Raw genomic sequence first — 19,651 nt, 5'->3', positions numbered from 1 at the left:
CATTCAGGATCATAGTGAATATCAATTGTGTTAATGAGTGTAAATACTTAGAAGACTTCTGGATGCATAGAAAAAGTTCAATAAAGGTAATTTATTATTGTACTTGTTTGTATTCTTATTTATTCAACTAACTATAGGCAATTTTTTTAGCATCTACTATATTTAAAACACAAGGAATAAGAAAGGAGCTGCCTCTGTTCACTTGAAGCTTAGAATTTAGGAGAAAGACCAACACTAAACATTATCATTCTCTCTAATCAATATAATCCAGAAGATGTGTAGTCCCACCAGATGAGCACTTGGGTCTCCAGGCCACCACAAGGCCCCTGGAAAAAACATGGAAAGGGCCTGACACGGTGGCTCACACCTGTAATCCCAGCACTTTGGGAGTCCAAGCGGGTGGATCACTTGAGGTCAGGGGTTCAAGACTACCTGGCAAACATGATGAAACCCTATCTCTACTAAGAATACAAAAAAAATTAGCTGGGCATGGTGGCACATGCCTGTAATCCCAGCTACTCGGGAGGCTGAGGCAGGAGAATTGCTTGAGCCCAGGAGGTGGAGGTTGCAGTGAGCCAAAATCATGCCACTGCACTCCAGCCTGGGTCTCCATCTCAAAAAAACAAAAACAAAAACCATGGAAGGGAACCACATTAACAGCCACTAAATGTCCTCTCTTAACTCGCCTGCCAGGTTCGTGGTCTTTTCTGGTCACTTCCAGTGGGCTCTCAGGCTACATTTTCTGCAGAATCATATAACTCCTCAGCAAACATTGCATTTGGAACTCTGAAGAAAGATGGAAGACAACTGGCCACTAGTCCACCCAGGCTTCATTTACTTAGAAAGTTCAGGAGAGCCAGTTCTTCATAGCTCTTGGTCCTGATGTTCAAAGATCTCCCCTCACAGGTAAGCTCCTCTCATTTTCTCCCTGCTTAAAGCCTTTCCTCTCTAGACATTCTCTCAAATTCTTTAGTGTGAAAAAACACTGAGTCTAAACAAGTAAATTCCCCACCTCCTGTCCCCAAAAGAAATCTGCCAAAAGATTTGCTCCTCCATGGGTCTCTGGAGGAACACTCATTCTCCTTCCCTACCTCCATCGCCCCATCTCCCATTCTTAGTTCATTGAACACTGGGCAGATAGAAGTTCTATGTTTCTTCGTGGACAATCTCAAATCAATATCTACCTTCATATAGCACTTCCTTGTCTTTGAAATTTGCTCAATCCATTATCAAATAGTGAAGAATTTTCATTTGCCCACATGGATTTGGTCCTTAGACTAAATCTATGTCTAAGGATAAGACATAGGATTTCAAAAACAATCGAAAGCTGTTTCTATAGTCGAAATAATGCGTCTGCAAAAGGTTTTTGTGTATGTGTGTTTGGTGGTGTGGTGGGGATCATCTTTGTATTTGGAAAAGGCCTAAAGGCCTAAACTAGTTGAAAGTGAGCAGTACTCTTTCCGTCTCAGGTCGCCGCTGCGAGAGGAGCCGCCGCCATGTCTGCGCATCTGCAATGGATGGTCGTGCGGAACTGCTCCAGTTTCCTGATCAAGAGGAATAAGCAGACCTACAGTACTGAGCACAATAACTTGAAAGCCTGCAATTCCTTCCGCTACAACGGGCTGATTCACCACAAGACTGTGGCCGTGGAGCCGGCAGCCGACGTCAAAGGTGTCGTGGTGGTCATTAAGCGGAGATCCGGCCAGCGGAAGCCTGCCACCCCCTATGTGCGGACCACCATCAACAAGAATGCTCATGCCACGCTCAGCAGCAGCAGACACATGATCAGCAAGAACAAGTACCGCCCCGGCCTGCGCATGGCAGCCATCAGCAGGGCCAGCGCCACCCTGCGCAGCCAGAAGCCTGTGATGGTGAAGAGGAAGCGGACCCTCCCCACCAAGAGCTCCTGAGCCCCCTGCCCCCAAAGCAATAAAGAGTCAGCTGGCTTTCTCAAAAAAAAAAGAAAAAAAAAAGAAGAAGAAAGTGAGCAGTAGCTGACATGTAGGTGTGATGGTTAATTTTACATGTCAATTTGAGTGGGCCGTGGGGTGCCCAGATTAAACACTGTTTCTGATATGTCTGTGAGGATGTTTGTGGATGAGATTAGCATTTGAATCAGTGGACACAATAAAGCAGATTGCCTTCCTCAATATGGTCGGGTATCATCCAGTCTATTGAGGGCCTGAATGGAAAAAAAGTTGGGGAAAGAGGAATTCATCCCTATTTTTTCCTACCCTACTGCATGAGCTGGAATATTTCAGGTTTTTATGTCTCAGATTTGGATTTGCATCATCAAATTCTCCTGTTCCCTGGCCTTCAGACTTGGGCTGAACTATAATATTCACTTTCCTGGGTCTCTAAATGGAAGATGGCTGGGCTTCTGAGCCTCCATAATCCTATGAGCCAGTTCCTTATGCTATAAATCGTATTGGTTCTGTTTCTCTGGAGGACCTTGACTAAAACAATAGGCAAAAACTCTTGAATTCACAAGTTTCACCCTCTGCCGTAGTGTACTGCAATCATTTATCCTACTTATCAACATAGATCATCTTTTTTAAAGAGCTATTGAGGAGCTGGTTACTTCTGTAAAATAATAATAATAACAAAGTTTCCCATGGGAATAGATTCGTATTGCCATTCAGTGTAATTATGCCCCAGGCCTCCTTCTGAACTATAAGAGCCCTAACAAGGGCTGATTTATATTGACTTGCGATGTCTCCAGCCAGGTCCCCCTTCCATCAAGGGGTAATAGAGCAGGAATTTGTACCAGCTTTCTTCCATTCTCGTCGGTCACTCCGCTACCTTCTTCCTTGCCAGCATTTACTACTTTCTTGACAATGGCTATAATTCAACAGGACTTTTGCCAGGCATCACATCACAGGTCTAATGTCATTAGCAACTTCGGCATCCATGTTGGTAATTCATCACACTGTCTTATTCTAACTTTCCTTCACCTTCCTGATTCCAGCAGGCATCACATCCACTCCATTTCAGGAACATTTTCTATCAGAGACAGCTGAAACCACTCCTCTTCTGAAATACATTTTCCCATTTCTAAGACAGGAAATGTCAGCCTTTCAGTCTCGGACTATAACTCCCTCTCCTTTGATATTTCTCTCTTCAGTGTTTCCACCAAACCTACTTTGCATTTTGAGTCTCTGAAACTTTCCCTTTTCTCAAGAAAAACTCTAATCTCTTTCTTTATTTCCTATGAACCCATATGAAACCTAGGTTTCTTGCCACATCTCCAGAGAATCTTTAATGTCCTTAGGCTACATTTCCACTTGCCCACCCAGGTACCATGCAGGCTACAGAAGGTGCCCCAGCCATGAAGATCAGTACTATCACAATCTTAGAGTCTCTAATGAAATCCACTAAGCATTTCATTATGGGGATTCCTTTGTGGATTTCTGTTCAGCTTCTCCTCCCATTTTCCCCCAACCAATTTTCTCAAATTTTCTCCACCCTTTATATGACCACTATTACAATCTCTGCTTTTTTCTTTTTTTTTTCTTTTTTTTTTTTTTTTCAGTAAAAGACTTTTGCTTTCTTCTTTAAGACTAGAATTTGGTTCAGGTCATCTGATTCATCTCATTCTTTATATTCTAAGATGAAGATTCCTAATATGGTTTATATGTTGATTACTGCAGACTATGTTTCGCAGCCCACAGTTTTTTCTTTCTGTGTATCTCTATTTGTATATCCCCAAACTGGGCATTCAATATTTAATACACTGTCACCTCATTACTTTATTTCTTCTTCTATAATATTTCTACTATACTATGTGACTGACTTCAGAATGCCTCTAGATTCTGCATGAAGAACCTGATTTACTAGCAGAAACTTTTGTCTGACATATTCAGAGACTTTTATGAAAAGATATTATCATTGAAGAGGCAAATGAAAGTCTTTTGATTTGAAATGTCTCATTTTCTCTGTTAAACAACTATGGTAAAATAAACACATCATATGAGAGCATTTGTGTTGTGATGAAGGAAAACATTATCCATCAGCTAACACTTGCTTTAAGATCAGGATACTACATTCTAGCTATAAGACAGAGCTCTCTATTAATTGACTGTATGGCTCTCTACACGTTATTTCTTTTTTTGTTCGTTTGTTTGTTTGTTTTGGAGACAGAGTCTCGATCTGTCGCCCAGGCTGGAGTGCAGTGGCCGGATCTCAGCTCACTGCAAGCTCCGCCTCCCGGGTTCCTGCCATTCTCCTGCCTCAGCCTCCCGAGTAGCTGGGACTACAGGCGCCTGCCACCGTGCCCAGCTCGTATTTTGTATGTTTTAGTAGAGACGGGGTTTAAGCTATTTCTACTTTCCAGACCTTTAGACAATCACGTGAAAATGAAGGGAGTTGCCCTAGATGAGCTCTGTAATTTTCTTTCAAAGAAAAAACGTTTGAACATTGGTGTTCCCATCATTTGAGCTATTTGGTAGAATTTGCTATGTATTGTACACTGTGGTAAGTCCTACGGAAAGCAGAGAAAATATAAAAGAATATTGAAAATTTTAATATTTGCATTTGGAGTAAAAATACAGTTTACTGCGACACCAGTGAAGAAACCTTTATTCCAGTTCTAACTCTGCCAAAAACTTGGTGAATATCCAAAGGTAAGATAGTGCCTTTGCTGCATACTGCCTCTGTTTTTCCATGTAAAAAAAAAAAAAAGGACATTAACAGTTGATCTTTAAGGTCCCTTAGAGTTCTGGATGCTATTGTCTATTGTCAGGGAAAGATTAAGACATTAATTAATTCAAGAATAAAACACAGTGGTATAACATTATCCCCGACAATCACTGGGCTGCTTCTAGTCTAAGGATATAGATGCTGAGTCATCTATTCAGCCACCTCCTTTTGAATGCTTGCTTGAATTCTGTGGGAGCTGAGCCAGCTCTTCAGTGTTCTTCACTCAATGGCTTGTCAGTTCCTCCTTTAATAGCAACATTGCACCCTCAATGAGGTGCTACGGCATTTTTTCCTTGCAAGATGAAAAGAGGTGGTCATGGAACTGGCACAGCTTTGGGATGTAGACATCCTTCCAAATCTCTTTTTTTGAAGAGCCAAATGATTCATTCAGGAAATGTTTGAGTGCCCAGTACAGAGGAAATTAGAAAGATTATCTCTTCTAACCTCCATCAATCTCTCCCATTCTCTTGTTTGCATTTTAATAGCTCTCAAAGGGTTTATTATCCAGTTCTTCAAATCTCCTTTTACTAGTGGGAAGTATAAACTTGCAGTTTCATTAATGCACATTCTCACTTCTGAAAAGTTAATTGGGGAAATATATGGAAAATATACTGTTCAAAGGTACAGTTGTATGCAGAAGAGGGGCTCCGCCCTCTGCCTTTACATATATCCTGTAGCTTCCTGATACATTGGGTTTCAGTGCCAGCAAAGCTCAGCTTCAAAAGCTTAGATGACTTCACTTCCCTCATCTCTTCTCTTGCCACTGCCTCCACACTTCTCAGCTGCTAAGCCCATGCATTCTTCCAAAAAATCTTTATTGAATAGCTAAGAGACAGCATGGTGTGATAGAAATGCCACTGGATGTCCCAGGGGTGACTTGAGTTCACATTCAGGGTCCAGATTTGTTAACTGTGTGACCATGGGATAGCTCTTCTTTCCTGTGCTTCAGTCTCCCCATCTGTAATCTTTTATTACCCTGCTTGTAATTGGTCAATACTGTACAAACTGATAACAATTCTAATTGACCAGAAACTTTTCTCCAGCTGTATTGAAGTGTAATTGACAGAGGAAATATGTATTAAAGGTATACAACATGATTTGATACACATATACATTGTGAGATGATTACCATAATTAAGCTGATTATGACTTTAAAAAGTCTGAAACTTTATGTGGACAGAGACTTCCCAAGTCGTTTAACTAATTTATCTTTATATATCTAGATTGCTAGTTTCTGGCAAATGCCTTACCCACAGTAGGTATTCACAGAATTGATGATTTCATGGATAAATCTGAGGGCTCCTAATCTGTTACAACTAAGGCTGCTGAGTGATCATGAGAGACAGGCAATAAGGGTCAGATGGAAGAAATTTCTTCAACTATGGCAAAACACACACACACACACACACACACACATTAGTAGCTGATATAACTCTCAGCTGAGTGACTCCATCGACAAAAGAAAGCTAGCCTCTGCCTGTACCATCCATTTCCTTTAAACACATGTAGGGCTTTTTTCTACCTTTATAATCATCTATCCTTATTAATAATTATTTTCTGTAATTTTATATAAGAATATAAGATTGGAGACAGATCTACAGTTGCATTTACCTGAGACTCATATCCTCTGTAGATGAGTCTGTGAATATAAGAATGTTAGTGATTTTTGTAATTATAAAAAGAAATCTAGCAAAGGAGAGGCTATGAAAGCCAGAGGACCAGTTCCCCTTAGGCTAGTACTAGAGATGAAACCATTTTAACGCATGATGATGCAGATTTGAGTCCCAAAAAAGGCTCCATCCCAGTTATCAGATAGCTATAACAAACTACATCCCAGCTACCTCAATATTACACAAAAAATCTTCCTGAAACATTGCTATGATTTAAATATGTCCCTTAAAGTGCATGTGATGGAAACTTAATGCCCAATGCAACAGTGTGGAGAGATGGGGCATTTAAAAGATGGTTAGGTCATGAGGGCTCAGCCTTTATGAAGAGATTAATGCCAAGATTACGGGATTGGGTTCGTTATCACAGGAGTAGGCACCTGACAAAAGAACAAGTTCAGCCCCCATCCTTTCTCTGTCTTGTGCACTCACTTGCCCTTCCACCTTCTGCCATGGGATGACACAGCATGAAGGCCCTTGCAAGATGTTGGCACCATACTCTTGGACTTCCTAACTCCAGAACCATAAGCCAAACAAATTTCTGTTCGTTGTAAGTTACCCAGTATGTGGTGCTCATTTATAGCAATACCAAATTGGCCAAGATACATCTTAAGTGGTGTTAGTGGTGTTGTCTTATCCGATAGCTTAAGCACTGGCTTTGATGTAGACTGGTTTGTGTCAAAACTTAGCCCTGCCACTTTCTCAAATAGTGTTTTCTGCAAAGTCATTTAATTTTGCTGAGCTTGAGTTTCCTCATCTATAAGTGGAAGACAAAACAACAACAACAACAATAATAATAAATGTATTCAATTAATGAATGGTAGCAAAAATCAAGTGGAAGATGTATAGAGTATTTATTTGAAAAATTCTACCTTCTCATATGAGTCAATGATTGTCGTGACGCTGAAGCCATGGTCTTACTTCTGGGGCTCCTCACTTTGATCGGGGAGGCCAGATGTAGTCTCACAAAAAGTCAAATAGACATGTAAAGAAACAATACAGGAGATGACATGAGGCTGTGGCAGATTAAATGCTAAGTGAATGGATGAAATCTATCAAGCTGTGTTTTCACAACTCACTGCTGTGCCTGGCTCTCAAGGAGCCATGGTTGCTTTAAGTAGCTGCCTAGGGATCCATAAAATGTTTAAGAGCTTTGTCCAGTTCCACAGAGAGAACTTTAAAAGTTTAAATGGACTTTATCCCAACCTCAGATTTCAGTTGAATATCTATGCAAGGATTCAGTTTAGTATCTTTAAGAGATTAAGGAGTCTCTAAGGGCCTCCCTAAGGGCCTCCCTACTAGTCCCAGAATCTTGGTGGAGAAAAACACACTGGCTCCATTTCAAAATTAAAGAGACAGGTGCTCCAAAGTGATCGTCTACTGACATCCACTGCAGGTTGGATGTCCAGGCACAGTGCCAGCACATCTCTTATTTGGAAAATGAGTACTTGGACATTATCCTGACTTCCCCAGAAAAGCTTGCATAGCTTGATACCTTGCAGAAAAGTAACCATGAGCACATCGCTGACACTGTTGAGTGGTACTGATAAAGACATATCTATAGCAATGATCTATTCATAAAAATTATTTATTGAGAGCTACAGTAGGCCACAAACTTTGCTAGTCCCCCTTAATATGTCATTACTGACAAGAATGAACAAGAGCTTTGTGATCTAGGTATTTTCTTTCTTTTTTTTTTGTGGAAAAGGGAACAAACTCAGAGAGATTCTGTGACTTGCCCACAGTTGCTGGGCTAGCTAGTTACAGAACTCTAATTCTGTCCTAAGTATTAATAATATTTATAGTAATAATAATAATGATATATATGAAAAGAAAAATATCTAAGTGGCAACTTTGCTCAACACATTATATGATTTAATTTTTATAACAATTCTATCCTTCAGGTACTGCCATTCTCATTTTATAGTTGAAAATGGGGCCTTGAGATTTGTAAGTACTTTGCCCAAGGTTATGTAGGTAGTGTGTGGTTGTCTCACTCTCAAGCATGTGTCTTTTACACTATTCTGCACTGCCATTAAAACGTAATTTACAGTCTCTTTATGCAGGAATGCTGCCATTTCAACCCAGAGCAGGCTGCCTGGTAAAGCATGGAGGATTTGTCTGAGGGTGGGTGGAAGAAACACACTATTTAAGCACGTCTGGGTAAAGGATATGCAGGAAGGGATTTCTTGTGTCGAGAAGCTCTGCCATTTGTCCAGATAGTTCTGAGGATGCAAGACAGCTCCTCTACATTTTACTCCTGTGGTTTCTGAGCTCACAGCTCAAGTGAGGCAGATGACCATGTAAAGAACAAAGCATGTGCTTGATAGTCCTGCTCAGGCCAGGGGTCGCAAACCAGTGGCCTGTGGCCAGTTCCAGCCCACAGACAGATGGCTTTTATTCTATCAGGACAGCATGTGAACAAAAAAGGAAATGATTTAAAGCTTTTAAAAATCAGGAGATGTTAGCCGGGCACAGTGGCTCACCCCTGGAAGCACAGCACTTTGGGAGGCAGAGGTGGGCAGATCATGAGGTCAAGAGTTAGAGACCAGCCTAGCCAACATAGTGAAACCCTGTCTCTACTAAAAATACAAAAAATTAGCTGGGCATGGAGATGGGCACCTGTAGTCCCAGCTAGTCAGGAGGCTGAGGCAGCAGAATTGCTTGAACCTGGGAGGCAGAAGTTGCAGCGAGCCGAGATCGCACCGCTGCACTCCAGCCTGGGGCAAGACTCTGTTTCAAGAAAAATAATAATAATAACTTAAACAAAATCAATAGATTTTATATGGCAATCCAGATCCAAGCTTCTTCTGAAAGAGGAAAAGGAAAGATTTGGTATCTCTGGACGTACAAAGTTGCATGGTGGTGGTCAGGGCCCTGGAGAAGGGACACTCTGCTTGCCACAGTGTTCTCCCTGCCTGTCTTCCTCTTAGAGGTTATCCTGTCCTGTTGATAGTCCAGTTTGGCATCTCAGTTCCTGAGCTAGCTCTGCTATTAACTAGCAAAGAAATATAGGCAGATCTCTAACTCTTTCTAAAAATAGAAAATAATTTGATGAAGTCAGTGGTTTTCAAACTATTTTTGAGTCATGGATGGCTTTCTGTTAATAAAACTTTCCCTTGAAACTCAATACATAAGTGTAGTGCAGGAAGAAGGATATTTACAATGAGTAGAGGGAGCTAGGGGATCAGCACCGCCCTCGCCCTGCCCACTCCTGGAAATATCCCCTGAAGGAACTCAGTGGGATACCCAAGTTCTAATCATCACAGATTTCAAATCTAGACTGTCTCATAAGGCTGCCTTAAAGCTGGGGTACACGGGTAGGCAGGGAATTTCTTACAGAGAATCTGCGTAGGAATCTTTCATGGGCCTCTGCTCTCAACTCTTACAATATTCCTTTTTATTTCACTTCTCTTTTTGTTGTGTTTTTTATTAAAAGTTTTGATTTCGTATGCACAGCACCCAATAATATATTTTATGTTTTAAAAATCAAGCTCTAATGTACATGCAGAGAAACTCACCATTTATTTTACAATCATACAATTTTTTTTTTTTTTTTTTTTTTTTTTTTGAGACAGATTCTCACTCTGTCACCCAGCCTGGAGTGCAGTGGCGCTCCAGACTGCAACCTCCGTCTCCCGGGTTCAAGCAATTCTCCTGCCTCAGCCTCCCGAGTAGCTGGGATTACAGGCACACACCACCACACCCGGCCAATTTTTGCATTTTCAGTAAAGACGGGGTTTCACCATGTTGTCCAGGCTGGTTTTTAACTCCTGACCTCAAGTAATCTGCTTGCCTTGGCCTCCCAGAGTGCTGGGATTACAGGTATGAGCCACTGCACCCAGCCAATAATGCAAATCTAAAAAACACCTGCTGTCATGTGAACACCACTACCATCAAGATATAGAACAGTTCCAATATCCAAAAACATTTCCCCATGAGTACTTGCCATCAGTCCCCAGTCCCTGGCAACCACTCATGTGTTTTCTATCCCTGTAGTTTTGCCTTTGCAAGAATGACATGTAAATGGAATACAGTATGATGATTTTTAAATATGGCTTCTTTCACTTAGTATAATGCATTTTGAGATTCATCTATGATATTATGTGTATCAGTAGTTATTTATTTTTTACTGGTAAGTAGTGTTCCAATATATGGATATACCACAATTTTTTCATTCATTCACTAGCTGGTAGCTATTTGGGTTTTTTCCAGCTTCTGATGATCAGGAAGACTAGAACTGTTACAAGCACCCACTTACAGGGTTTTGTGTGAACATAGTTTCCATTTTGCTTGAATAAATATTCAGTGGGCAGTGGGATTGCTGTATGTTGTGTAGTATGTGTTTAACTTTATAGAAAACTGCTGAAGTGTTTTTCAAAGTGGACATACTCTATTGCATTCATATCAGCAATGTATGGGAGTTTCTGTGGCTCTGCATCCTTGTATCCTTGGTATTGTCGAGTTGTGTTTCTTTCCCTTGTTTGTCATGCCATTTTAATATGTATGTAATAGTATCTCATTGTGGCTCTAATGCACATTTCTCTAATAACTAATGAGATAAGACACTTTTGTGTATTTATGTCCATTCAAATCTTCTGTCTATCTTTTATTGATTTGTTATCTTCTTTTTTTTTTTTTTTTTTGAGGCGGAGTCTCGCTCTGTCGCCCGGGCTGGAGTGCAGTGGCCGGATCTCAGCTCACTGCAAGCTCCGCCTCCCGGGTTCCCGCCATTCTCCTGCCTCAGCCTCCCGAGTAGCTGGGACTACAGGCGCCCGCCACCTCGCCCGGCTAGTTTTTTTTTGTATTTTTAGTAGAGACGGGGTTTCACCGTGTTCGCCAGGATGGTCTCGATCTCCTGACCTCGTGATCCGCCCGTCTCGGCCTCCCAAAGTTGTTATCTTCTTACTGGGGTTTGAGAGTTCTTTATATGTTCCAGTCCTTTATCAGATACGGAATTTGCAAACATTTTCTCCTACTCAGAGGCTTTCCTTTCCATTCTCTTACAGTATCTTTAGAAAAGCAAAAGTTCTTAATTTTGATCAAGTCAAATTTATTTTTGTGTCTGTGTTTTATGGATTGTGACTCTTTGAGTCCTATTAAAGAAATATTTGCCTAATCTTAGCTCACAATAAGTTTCTTATAAGTTTTCTCCTAGATATTTCATAGTTTTACACTTAGAGGTGTGACTTACTTTGAATTAATTTTTTTTTTGAGGTGGAGTCTCAGCAAGCTCCGCCTCCCGGGTTTACGCCATTCTCCTGCCCCAGCCTCCCGAGTAGCTGGGACCACAGGAGCCCGCCACCTCGCCCGGCTAGTTTTTGTATTTTTAGTAGAGACGGGGTTTCACCGTGTTAGCCAGGATGGTCTCGATCTCCTGACCTCGTGATCCACCCGTCTCGGCCTCCCAAAGTGCTGGGATTACAGGCTTGAGCCACCGCGCCCGGCCTGAATTAATTTTTGTATAGGATGCAAGTTGTGTTTTTGAGCATGGATATACAAATGTTCCAGTTAAAAAGACTTCTTTTTCTATTCAATTGCCTTCACACCTTTGTAAAAACCTAATTCGACCATGTATGTGTGACCCTGTTCTGGGACACTCAATATTTTGAAATGAATAAATTTCTACTTAAACATAAGATGTTTTACAAATATATAGCCCTGATTTCACTGTGTGGCAGAGGAAATAAACCAAATAGGGGCTTGTTGAACCTGAAATCTGCCATGGTCTCTAAGAGTAATGGGGAACCTATTATATAATATAGGCAAAATTAGAAAGATCCTTAGCTCGGCATTAGAAAATGTGGACTAGAGCACTGGTTCTGCTACAAACTAACTTCAGAACATTTTACAAGTCATGTACCCTGGTTATTTCTGACATAATATTGAGAAAAAAAGCATGTACACAATTTAGCTCCATACCAGAGACATAGTAAGCATGCAAAACATACACAGTGCATTAATTATTAAAATATTATCTTGGCTGGGCACAGTGGCTCACGCCTGTAATCCCACCACTTTGGGAGGCCCAGGTTGGCGGATCACCTGAGGTCAGGAGTTTGAGACCAGCCTGACCAACATGGAGAAACCCCATCTCTACTAAAAATACAAAAATTAGCCGGTCATGGTGGTACATGCCTGTAATCTCAGCACTCAGGAGGCTGAGGTAAGATAATCGCTTGGACCCGGGAGGCAGAGGTTGCAGTGAGCCGAGATCATGCCACTACACAACAGCCTGAGCAACAGAGCGAAACTCCATGACAAAAAATATATATATATATAATCTCTAAGATCCACCTTAGCTCTAAATTAGAAATCCAACAAGGCAGAGTGGAATCAAGAGACCTCATGCTAAGACCCCTATAGATAGGGTCACTCTTCCAAGTGATTCTGTTAGTAGAGCAGGATTATATAGCTCAAAGTTTGACCCTCGAAGCTATGCTACCTCTTAGGAGGTGAAATCAACCATCAGGCAGGTGTTCACCTGTTACCTACGGGCAAGATGAAGCAGTTTTTTTCCATACTTTAAGCAGGCAAGTATTAATTCCTACTATGATGAAGTTGTGGCTTTAAGTGCTAAGCAGAGAAAAATTAGTAAAATCCTGCTGTTAAAGACCTCATCTACTAATTGTATGAACATTTCATTTCAAAATGAGAAGCTCATTGCAGAGAAGTATGTGATGACCTTTGGAACAATGGAAAAGAACGTAGCATCCAAAGAAAGCATAGAAGGCACATGGCTCTATAGAAACTATTCTGTAAACGGATTTAGTGATTCCCTAAGCTTTTTGGATGAAAACTTCTGAATAGAAAGTGATCCTTAGAAAAAGGTAATTATTTTCTTTTAATGTAATACAATTTTTCTTACATCAAACATGTTAAATTTTTTAAAATTATGAAGTAAAAGTAAACAAAAAGGCCGGGCACAGTGGCTCATGACGTCAGGAGATCAAGACCATCCTGGCTAACACGGTGAAACCCTGTCTCTACTAAAAATACAAAATAATAGCCGGGCTTGGTGGCACGCACCTGTAGTCCCAGCTACTTGGGAGGCTGAGGCAGGAGAATGACGTGAACCCGGGAGGCGGAGCTTGCAGTGAGTTGAGATCACACACCTGCACTCCAGCCTGGGTGACAGAACAAGACTGTGTCTCAAAAATAAGTAAATAAATAAATAAATAAATAAATAAATAAATAAACAAAAAGAAGATAAAATCTACCCAAATCATAATAAAATCTATAAACATTTTATAAATATTTAAATATCTCTCACATACAAATGATTGTTTTCTACTCTGCCTTTTTCATGTTAGAGAATATGGTAATTCCTTTCACACTGTATTATTCTTATGTCATCGCAGAAGCCACTGTACTTTGCCTACAAAATTACATGTGTGTTTGTGTATATATGTGTCTATGTTTGGTTCAGGATTTAACATATGATTTAATTTGACAAGAGACCAACTTTTCTGGAATATATCTTCAGAGTTAAAGTTTTGCCAATATGTCAGGAAAATTTCCATGAAGCAGCGTCTACCTACGACAAATGTTTCCAGCTACAATAAATCCTGGGGCCACAAAAATATCAGCCATCTTCCAGTAACTGCCTTTTGGCCTTATAAGGCAGGAACAAGTCGTTAGTGTACACAATATTGGTTCATGGGCAGCTAATTCCTAAGAGGCCTAGTTATTGCTTATAATATTCATACATGTAGAAAACAAGGAAAATTCATTGGTTCAATCATACAGTTCCATCTACTCTCACCTTTATTCATTCATTCATTCATTCATTTAATCACTCATTTATTCAACAAGTATTTATGAAGTACTTTCCACAGTTCAGGTTCTGGAATGGCTTTTGATTGTTCTGGCTTTGCCGAGCCTAAGCTTGAGACTGCATATAATGTGTTTTTACATTGCTTGGACTATAGACTTGGCTAGGGAAAGATCCATGCCTCTGCCATTGAACACTTAAAGCATTTTAGAATGAACACTTTTTTATCCACACTGCAATCTCTTGGTGTACATTTTTTCTATTTCCCCTAACACTAATCTGTCACAAAGTTGTTACGCCAACCAGGGTAAAAAGGGAATAATTCCTTATATTTTTCTTTGCTAGCAAGGCTAATTATTAAATAACTATTTTGGATTAAAGAATTTTTAAACTTCTGATTGAAAGAAGAATATCACAGTGTTTCATAGGCTAGAGTTAACTCCAATGCTAAGAAATATACAATGCATTAAAATAGTTTTTATTTCCTAGCTACAGCAGGCAGAATAATGGGCTCTATAAAGATATCCATCTCTTAATTCCAGGAATCTGTGAGTATGTTATGTTATGTGGCAGGGGATGGGAGTTGGGGATTGCAGTTACAGATGGAATTATGGTTACCAATCATCTGATTTTGAGATGTGAGATTATCCTGGATTAACTTGGTGTCCCCAGTATAATCACAAGGGTCCTTATAAGTGAAAGAAGAAAGTAGCAGGGTCAGAGCAAATGCAATATGAGAAAGACCAGATTATTCCTAGCTTTGAAGATGGAAGGGAGCCACAAGTCAAGGAATGTGGGCAGAATCTAGAAGCCAGAGAAGGCAAGGAAATTAACTTTTCTGTAGAGCTACCTGAAGAAAAGCAGCCCTGCTGACACATTTATTTTATCTTGGTAAGACCCATTTTCAACTTCTGACCTCTAGAGATGTAAGGTAATAAATTTGTATTATTTTAACCATAACGTTTGTGGTAATTTGTTGCAACAGCAGTACAAAGCTAACACAGCAGTTTACAGAGTACTTGTTCATTTTAAAATTATAAATTGGTATAAATTTTATCATATTTACATTTTCTGTGTCTTTTAAGATGTTGTGTAGATTTTATTCCTTTATCCTATTAATCTGATAGATTACTTTGATTCTGAAATGTTAACCTAAACTTGCATTGAATTTGAATTATTATAATCAGTCTTTTAATTAAAGGCTCAATTTGATAATATTTTCTTTGGGAATTATAGATCTGTGTCCATGAACTTTGCCTACTTTTGTACCTTTACTTAAACTTCTTCAGATTATTTGCAGACTTTGTGAGTGTCAATACAGTGTAAAGGTGAATAACTGGGGTTGTGCTTATCTTAAATTCTGTTCTTGTTACATATCTGTTGTAGGATTTTGGCCTAGGTCTGTAGCCCATCTCTGTATCACAGGATCTTGCATCTAAATAAAGATAATAATATTTAGACTTTTAGAATTATGTGGATTAAATAAGGTAGTTCAAGCACTCAGCATACTTTCTGGAACTTATAAAAGTTCAAAATCTACTATTGTGAATAGTAATATTATCAGTATGAGGAAGAAATGAAAACTGATTTTTTGAATTTTTATTTTAAGTTCAGGGTACAGGCACAGGTTACATAGGTAAACATGTGTCATGGGGGTTTGTTGTACAGATTATTTCATCACCAGTTACTGAGCCCAGTACCCATCAGTTATTTCTCCTCATCCTCTCCCTCTTCCCACCCTCCAGCCTCTGAAAGGCCCCAGTGTGTGTTGTTCCCCTCTCTGTGTGTCCATATGTTCTCATCGTTTAGCTCCCACTTGCAAATGAGAACATGCAGTATTCGGTTTTCTGTTCCTTGCATTAGTTTGCTGGGGACAATGGCCTCAACTGTTAAATTAATTTCAGCAACTTATTGCACACACCCTCTTTCCCTAATCTCTACTTGAAATTTCCCTTAGAATTTGGGATAGAAGGCTGGCCACTGATGCTTTTCATACCTGCTTCAGTCAGATATCCGATGTGGAAAAAAACTAAGAAGCACATTCCTTTTTTAAAAAAGAATATTTAAATCTTTTTTTTTTTTTTTTTTTTTTTTTTAATCAATGGGACCATCTACATTTTGAGGAGAAGGTAGCTTCTTTCAGGTTTTCTGAATCCTTCACTTCTTAGTAAGCCAGTTACCTGGTGAGAGGCTTTCACAGAACACACATTCACTGTTTCGTAAAATAGATCGAAGTTACAAAAGTGACTCCCAAGTCACTGCTTTTCAGTTCTAGCCTGATGTAGTCTCACTTTCCATGCCTTGATTTTGGTTTTGAAATCTGGGTTGGAGAAAAAAAAAATAGTATGGCCAAATGATTTCTGGCTTAGCATGACCACGCATTGATGATGCAGGAAGAAAATGAACGCTTTGTAAGGCATGTCAATAAGGATAAAGTTCAGCTACAAAAAACAGAAAAAACAAGAATGGCTTAAATCAAATGCATTTTTCCCTTCATAGAGAGGTCCAGTCGGCATTCTAGAAGGTTTTATCTCTCAACTCCATGATATCAGCGTCTAGGCTTCCATCTTTCATCCTTAGGATGTGCTACAACCTCATAATTCAAGATGGCTCCTTGAGCTTCCGCCATCATGTCCACCTTGCGAGCAGCAAGATGGAGAATGGGGAATAGGAACTCACTCCTTCTTTTTAGAAGAATCCCTCAAAGTGGCATAAAACATTTCACTTCCATTTCAATGGAGAGATCTTAGTTACATGGCCATGATTTGCTTCAAAGGAGACTGGAAAATGTAGTCTTTTTTGCTAGGTGGTAATGTGACCAGCTGTAAGTAAAGCTTACATAACTAAAGAAGAATGTGGAATGGCTGTCAGAAGATAGCTGATAGAGCCTTCTGTACATGTGGACATCTGGGTCTTCCAGACTTACCCAGCTGTTCCAGCACATAACCCTGTGCTTAAAACAGGAAGAATGGGTTCACCTATTCACATTCTCCTCTTCCTTTTCTTTTGCATTAAAAAACTTCACATGCAAATTGTTTCAAAAATGAGGATAAGAATTCTGGGAGTCTAAAATGGCATGCAAAGAAAAGAATTTGTTTTCTTTTCTATTCAGATTCATCATCTCTGACTTCATAAGCATCCTCTTTAAAAAAAAATGTGTGTATTAATTCAGAAACGTTTTGACCAATGGAATTATACTACAAACACTGTTCTGAGCTTTTTGTTTTTGTTTAAATAACTTCAGCAGTACTTGTCTGTTAAAGGTTAGTTAGAGCTCAACTATGAAACTGCCTTGCTCTGGTACATCTTTTTTCCTCTGTACACCTTTAATCATCTTGCTTTCTTGATCCTGAGTCTGTTTAAGTTTTTACTTACTGGGGATAGTTTTAATAACTTCCCCTAGGTTTATAAAAGTGTTATGGAGTCTTATGAAGTATACTTTTATAATAGTTTTAATCCTGTTATTCTTAATATTGCATAATTTTCATCTATCTCTTTGTCATCTATCAGATTAAGAAGTTAAACAGAACAATGTATCTATTTTGGTAATTATTCTTGAAGAACTCGCTTTTTTAATTTTTCATATTCCTTTTACCTTGTTTTTGTTGAAACATATCTTATTCTATATTGGGACATTGCAAATCCAGTTCATTCTTTTTTATAGATATATCATTGTTTATTTTAGAGGTGTGATATAAACTATTTAACTAGTTTCCTATGATTAGCTATGGAGCAAAATGCAAAGTCCTTTATCAAATCTGTTTTCTCAGTTTCCTTGTAAGTACACCCATGTGACTGATATCTGACCAATGGAATGTAGGCGAAATTACATGAGTCTCTTCCTGCACTTGGTGACTAAGGTGAAACTACATTCTTTTTCCCTCCTTTAGAAATCTTAGAAGTCCAGTAGTAACAATGACTGCTGGTACACAATGGAATAAGGCCACATCCTTAAATTATTATTTGGAAGGCTGTCCCCAACAAGTCAGAACGTCTAGACATGAGCGAGAAATGAACTTTGATTGTAATAAGTTTGATTAATAAGTTTGTAATAACTTTGATTGTGATTTATGGGTGGATTTAGTAGTTTATCTAATTAAGACAGGATCCTCATAACTAATATACAAACAGAATGAAAGGTACATTATTTTATACATGACTAAATTCAAATACATTTAACTTATAGAATCAATTCCTGTAGGTTACCTTGCTTGATCAAACTGTATTTAGTTTTTAAGGTAACATAAAACTGCCTTCCTAAGAAGCTGAATCAATTTACACTTTTATGAACAGAATATTTAACAATTCTTACTATATTAGCCCATTCTCACACTGCTATGAAGAAATACCAGAGACAGGGTAATTTATAAAGAAAAGAGGTATAATTGACTTCCAGTTCCCCATCACTGGGGAGGCCTCAAACAACTTACAATAATGGTGAAAGGCACCTCTTCACAGGGCAGCAGGAGACAGAATGAGTGCTGGCAGACAAAATGCCAGATGCTTATAAAAGCATCAGACCTCATGAGAACTCACTATCACGAGAACAGCATGGGGAAACTGCCCCCATGACTCAATAACCTCCCACTGGGTCCCTCCCACAACATGTGGGGATAATGGAGATTACAATTCAAGATGAGATTTTGGTGGGGACACAACAAAACCATATTATTCCTCCTCTGGCCCCTCCCAAATCTCATGTCCTCACATTTCAAAACACAATCATGCCTTCCCAACAATCCCCCAAAGTCTTGACTCATTCTTGCATTAACCCAAAAGTCCACAGTCCAAAGTCTTTTCTGAAATAAGGCAGGTTCCTTGCACCTATAAATCTGTAAAATCAAAAGTAATTTAGTTACATTTGGGCATTATGAGGGTTACAATTCAAGATGAGATTTGGGTGGAGACACAGGGGCTAACCACGTTACTAACAAATGTGGTACACTGGTAAATTATTTGATCCTTGCCAATCTGATTATAAAAAGTGATAACTAACAGTTATTAGGTGAAGCTGAGTATCTTTTAAGACTCATGACTTTCATACTTTTGTTAACAAAAGTAATCTATTTATAGACTCCCTATTTCATGTGACTAACAACTGCCATTCTATTCATGGACCAGAACAAAACATTTAAATTTGTTACAACATCATAACCCACCTAAATATTTGTTAGGATTAGATTCTCTCTTTTCCCATTGTGCTACATTTTGTTGTCCATTCTCATTTGTCCACCCAGTTCTAAGTAAAAAAAAAAAAAATCAACTTATATTTTATTGGGCACACATGAAACTTATAGATGATTATTATATTTGTATATTAGTAGAGAACTGAAAGCTTTATATCATTTCAGTCTGTTTTAAGAAAACGTTCACGTAAATTGTTTTCAATACATCGGCGCTCTTACTAAATTCTGTTTCTGTTTTTTAAATGAAGATTTTTACTTTTTTCTAAGTCTACCATCATTTCACATAGAAATAATGACAATTCCATTTTTTTTCAAATCTTTAAAAC

The 19,651-nt window shown here is 39.1% G+C and overlaps 1 pseudogene across 1 annotated transcript; it reads left to right on the top strand.

Moving 5' to 3' along the window:
- Nucleotides 1–1,458: 1,458 nt before the first annotated feature.
- Nucleotides 1,459–1,910, top strand: LOC104656688 (annotated as a pseudogene). Its single transcript, XR_747164.2, has one exon. The product of XR_747164.2 is annotated as a 60S ribosomal protein L28 pseudogene (transcript).
- The last annotated feature ends 17,741 nt before the right edge of the window (nucleotides 1,911–19,651 follow it).

This window comes from Rhinopithecus roxellana, chromosome 9 (genome assembly GCF_007565055.1).
Source record: "Rhinopithecus roxellana isolate Shanxi Qingling chromosome 9, ASM756505v1, whole genome shotgun sequence".
In the NCBI taxonomy this organism is placed as follows: Eukaryota; Metazoa; Chordata; class Mammalia; order Primates; family Cercopithecidae; genus Rhinopithecus; species Rhinopithecus roxellana.
Note: the sequence above shows the minus strand (reverse complement) of the source record. Positions and strands in the feature narration are given on the sequence as shown.